This window comes from Calonectris borealis, chromosome 4, assembly GCF_964195595.1.
Source record: "Calonectris borealis chromosome 4, bCalBor7.hap1.2, whole genome shotgun sequence".
NCBI classification, from domain to species: domain Eukaryota; kingdom Metazoa; phylum Chordata; class Aves; order Procellariiformes; family Procellariidae; genus Calonectris; species Calonectris borealis.
In genome coordinates this window covers 47,762,778-47,769,118 of record NC_134315.1, presented here as the reverse complement: position 1 = coordinate 47,769,118, position 6,341 = coordinate 47,762,778, and positions in this window count along the sequence as shown.

Genomic DNA, 6,341 nt, shown 5'->3' with positions numbered 1-6,341 from the left:
CCTGAATCTTAATCATTATGAATATTCTTTGCTATCTGAAGTTACCGTTCGTTTTAATTATGTGTATTTAAAAATGATAACTCTACTTACAAAGCAAAAAGGAATCCTAGGAGGGGTGCAATAACATTAATTTAAATGCTAATGCAAATCAAAGCAACATCATGTTTCTCTAGCTTTCCCTGTAGATAAAATTCTGTACCTTTGGTTGAAAAGCTTACATTTTTCTGCGTTGTGGATACATTGCCTCATGCAGTATCAGTAAATCTCTATTTTATTTTGGACTTAAATAAAATTTGAAATATGACTTGCAGTTTTAGTTGGAATCAATTTCTTAGGCTTAAGTAAAATGTTTACTGAACATTGGAGAAGACAGAGCATTTATCAGAAACTTGAAATCCCTTCTTGTGGTACAAGCTCTGAGCCTATTTCTGCAAGCATGTGAACACAGTGTATACTCTCGGTGCAGTCAGCAAAAGAGGTATATGCAGTGTTTTCAATGTCAAACTTACCAGTAACTTCCCCCGAATTAAACTAAACCATTTCTTGACGCATCTGTAATCCATAGGTGTTCTGTGCATTACTCCTCATCAGGAATGCTGGGGGATGCATTCTGATTTTTAATGTTCAATGCTAGAATGACCAAACTAAAATAATATTCATATGGTAATCTAAACTTTTTGAAAAGGTAGAATTGCATTACTGTATACAGTGGAAAGCTATTTATTGTACCTCTGGGCTTATTCCTCTAAAAATCGTAGCGTAAAAAAAAAATCTTTGTCAAGCCTGAACTGATGTATATAACTGAAATAATGTAAAGTTATATTTTCATGTTTTTATACTTAACAACATGATGGGAATACATAATGTATGAGTATTTCAATTACAGATAATATTGATTGGATAATACACATCTCAGTTAAAAAGCAGTAATCATAGTTTAATATCCATGTTACAGTACATCAGTATATTGCTATATAAAGTATGTCTGTGTGCATTTAAGTGAAAAGTAGTCAAGAGTGATGAAAGCTGTCCAAGGGTTTTTTTATTCATTTTATATGAAAACTGTTATGGAGCAACCAAAATGTTTATGAACTCAAACTTGTGTAAATTTCAAAATGTCCTTTTACTGTAGCTTTTTGTTTACAGTACAGTATCTTATTTTCTGCTTTGTTAAATGAGTAACGGTACAAAGCTGGACATACACTTTCTAAGACATTAACGTTCCCGTTTTTTCATGTATACCTATATGACAGAAAATGCTTCTGATTTTATTTTTCAATCTAACACATGATGGCTTTTCTGGAGTGTTGTATAAACTTCAATCATACATAAAAAATCTTCTTAAAAAAGGCAAAAGACCTTTAATGTCTGTTTAGTATTATTGAAATCTGGTTTCTTACTTATTATAAATGTATTTTCCTAAGATTTTACATAGAGCAAACCTGTTTGTCCCCACAGACATGAAATTCCTTGAAAGGTTTTGCAAGGAGAATATAAATCTTCCCCTAAATCATCTTGTCACTCAAGGGTACATTTACTGTAGTTTGCGTTATCGCTAAACGAAGTAATGTGACTTTCTTGCCAACAATATAATTGTATTTCTGGAATGTAACTTTCTTGATCATGGTTATAATGGCAGTGTGATAGGATGATAATGCAAGTAGTTTAAGTATCTATTCAGTAACTCTACTTAAAAATTGTCAGCTTGAATCAGTATTTTTCTACTTCAACAGATTATTGATGTGTCCAAAGCAGCGAAAGAACCTGAGAAGTGGCAAGTATTTTAGGTATATATTAGTAGTGTTGCTACTGGAGATCTAGTACAACAGAGAGTTCGCTGTAATAGCAAACAAATTGAGTCTGAAGAGGTTTGCAATGTGAAGGGTTCAACGTTTTTATTTAAATATATTACACTTATTAACAGAGTGTGTTTCCAGGGTATCAACCTCCTCTTTGGCGGATAGATGTAGACAATAACTTTACACGAAGTACCGTGCACAAATAATTGTATTTTAAAATACAAATACATGATTTCAGCTATCATTTGGTACAGTTAGTTATATGAATACAGTGGTCACCAGCAAAGTAGAATCAGCAGCAGCTGTTTTGCATAATATCCCTAGAGGCTACTCAGACCTGTTTCACAGTACCAAAGTTTATTGTTTATTAAATCTTTTCATTTAAGCTGGGAATCACAAAATCATGGCATCACAAAAATTTGCTGTGAGATATCTGTCAGGTCCAAATTATCTTAGGAACTCTTATTATATCAAGCACTTTTAGAATAAAATTCAGCAAATGACTTAGCTGTGGACTTAACTTTGGACATTTTCCCTAGCATCAGTTTTTGTAGATAATAGAGAGTACTATGTACCTGTGTGAGACATAATAGAGTTAGGGAATTCTATACAGTAATGGCACCTATGTGACAAATTTCATTCAATCTATGCCTACTATTGGTCTCCCTGAAATTTCTGCTCATACTACTCCTAATACTCTAAACTTTGGGGCTGCTTCAAATAGATCAATGGTAAAATCGCCCTAAAATTGCTCTTTTTTCTGTCTTGAATGCTATCTTTCCTCTCTCCCCAAAGAAGAAATTTGATAAGCATGTCTACATCTAATATCTGGGGACCTACAGGAACTTGAAGTGATAACAACTTCATAACAAAGAGTCTGAATTAATTCCTACTTGCATTTAGTAGGTGTCAGCTCCTTGTATCCTAAAGTAACTGTAATATTTGTAATGCATCTGATTTTTAGAGATTTCCTTAAAGTAGTGAATATCACTTTGATGATCACAACTTCAGTTAGAGTCATTTACTGCTTTAACATAAAATTTATTGAATTGATATTCTTTGAAAAAAAGCAATTTTTAAAATATGATTTTTGTAAACAAGCGGCAAAAAAAAGAACATAGCAAGATACAATACAAAAATGCCGAGAATTACAGATCTAACTCACCTGCAGCTTTTATGTGTCATGAGGCCTTCCACAGTCCCTAATCTTATCATTAGGGCATATTACATGATACACTTTCTTTCTTTCCCTCTTGCCCCACCACATATAGTTAGTCCTAATACATACTTTTTAGCTTGGTAGGCAGATAGGAAATATAATTACTGTATATAATACTTATGATAATTTTTAAAAAATTGATTTGGCAGTCATTAAAGATGTTTATTGTAGCTCATTGCATATGTCTCTATTAAAGAAGCAGTGATGATAAAGGTGGGAAAGATATCTCAGGTCATCTAAGCTAAACCCTTAATTCAAGTGGCATCATCCACTGCACTGTTCTTCTATCAGTCTCCTTTGTACATCTTTTATGGGTAATGAAAATTTGGCTACCTCTGTAGACAGCTCAGTGCTTTACTTACCTCAGTGGTAAGAAAATTCTTTATACCTAAAAGAAAAGCACTTAATTCCCCAAAGTTGTCCTGTGAATGACTTTGTAGCATTTGACCAAAGTTCTTCCTCACAATATACTTACAACTCTCACTCAACAGGAAAGGACCATTACTACATGCTGTAGGCATAGAGAAAAACTTCACATTTCATTTGTCGTCATTTTTAACAAATGCTGACTTTTCAAGACTGACTTATCTGTGTTAAAGCATTTACTCCTAATAGTCTTCCAGCTGAAGACTCTGATTTAAAGTACATATTTAAATTAAAATTCATTTTATTTATTTGCTTTAAAGATCCCAAACCTAATTTTGAAAATGTATCTTACACAACAGGGAAGGGCTGCTAAACATTAGTGCCTAGAACGGCCCCTTGAAATTGTCTTCAGTTAGTTCGTATCCGGAGGTAAGGGAAATGCCACAAAGAAAGAGGTTCCAGCGGATCCCAGGAGCCGTGCAGGACCACGCTGCCTCCTTTGCACCTTTCCATGCACCGAAGGCAAGCAGGTGGACAAAGCTGAAACAGGAGTTGGAGAGGCAGTTTTGTGTCATTCTTCTGTCCCACCGCAATCCTAAAAAGTGAAGGAGCATCCTAAAGAGACACCAGAGAGGATTTATCCCTATTTTCTAAGGATAGAAAATACGCTCACAATTGTTTTTTTTTCTTTTAAAAACTCACTGTTAGTACAGTTTTCAAATGATAATTCTATGTTTTAGTTTGTGGCAAACAGTTCTTAAAATTGGAAAATAAAATTTGTTTCCAGAGTCATTTACTGTTTATACGTACTAGCTTCTTAGAAGGGGACAGCCCAGAGTCCTTCTGGCATGTGCTCTACTGAAGCATCAAGAGCATCTTGTTAAAAAAGTATTTGGAGGCTTTTATATGAACTTTTTACCCAACTTTCAAGTTGTATAGTTACTGCCAGCCCTTCAGCACCATGTTCTCTGAGTTAAGAGAAAAATGTAATTAAAAAGGTCAAGCTATAGCTCTTTCACTTAATAGTATGATTTACAAATAACATAATATTTTTCAGTAGTTGGTTTCCTTATGAGTTTCATTATAAATGACAAACACATTTTGGGTTACCTCATACTCTTAAATAGCGGAATATTCACAGAAATATTTTTTCTGTTTTTGAACAAGTAGATATTTTTTATACTGTCACAATGACTAAATAATACAAACTACATGATTTTTACTCAGGTGCTTGCTTTTATATTTGTTACTGTTGTTTTTAATAATTTCACAAAACTGTTGGAAGAATATTTATACAAATCTGGAACTAAGTGGCTTGGCAGCTAGTACAAGTTACCTGTAGCTGGAATTCATCATTCAGTTTCAGCTACTATGTGTTAATAAATAAGCAGAGTTACTGGTATATGAAAATGAAGATTGTGGATGTTCCAGTATATATGTATGTATACATATCCATACACAAATATGGAAATGCAATAGTAAAACTAGTGCTGAGTTTGATAAGGCCGTACTCAAAAACGATGATAACCACAGCAATAATTCGTAGTAGGGCCAGTAGCAAGAGGAAGGTTCATAAGCAAGTGCCTTACCACCTTTATTTTGAATAACTGTGGAATCTTACATTTCCATAGGACAGTATGGGTCCCCATGGGATTCAATCAGCAGTGAATCCCATAACTTCAAAATCTGGTGTAACTCCTGTGATTGTCTTTGTTCTCACTGACAGGATTAAGTTCTACAGAACTTCTGTGAGAAAAATGGGCTCTTCCACTCTACCTTTGGCCTACACAAAAAGGTCAAATGAAAGCCATTGAATGTGTCATTGCCTCTCACTTCAGCAGCAGGGATGATGGGTTTATGTATATCCATGTATATGCTTGATTTTTCAAATTACACTGTCCTACCTGTTTAAAAATCTACACAACTGGTCTGAGAGGCTCGGGTTTAGTTAAATCTAAGATTACATGAACAAGGACAAACAAAACATTGCTCTCTGTAAGTTATTACTTGATTTTCTGAACCAAAACCTATATAAGAAGTTAATGCCTCCAGAACAAAATACTGGGCATTGACAGGGCTGGATACTACACTACCTACTTTGAACATTGTGCAATAATATATACTGCTATGGTGCTGTGGCAGAATTCTGTCCACGTTTTATATTATTTTTTACCGGCATAGACAAACGAGTAGTATAAGCTATAGGAAATCACTCTCGCACTGTAGGCTTGGCAGACAATTTTCAGGCAATTTCTATTGATTGGTTGTATCTGTGGCATTACCATGTTCTTTAAATCTGCACCTTCTGAATGTAAAAATAAAATGTGACAAACTTTTTATAAAGCCATTATCTTCAGTGAGAGCAGGATTTTACTCGACATGTTTTCTTCATCCTGATGCCTATACTTACCTGAAGCACTTGTTTTCCACAGGAATAGTTTTTACTCTTTTTCACTGTATGCTCTTGGCTTATTCTAGGGGACCTAAAATATATATAAATATGAATATATTTTTTTAGCATTATAGATCCACAATTAGATGTGGGAGATATTCATCAGTTCGGCTTAGTCCACCTTATAAGCTGCTTTTTATAGGAGATCTTTGTCATTTTATGCTTGTATTTATGTTTTGATCTTTTATCATTGGGGGAGATTTTAGCACGTTGAGGGAAAAAAGTAACACCGAATACCCTGCTTCCTGATTTGAGATGTTGCCCAAGGCATTCGAAGTCATTCAGCCGCTGAGCATGTCCCGTGACTCTTAAAGAACCTTTCTCAAACAGCAGGGACAACTGCTCTGAGGAGAGTAAGGTGATGCGCTTCGGTCGGACCCTGCCTCGCGGAAGTCCAGGGGAGCTGGGGCGTCAGGACCCAGTCTGAACCTCCCAGTTGTCTGTGTGCAGTCACGCAGTGATCTCCCCTGGGATCACCGCACTTGCGCTCTTGCTAGCAAAACTG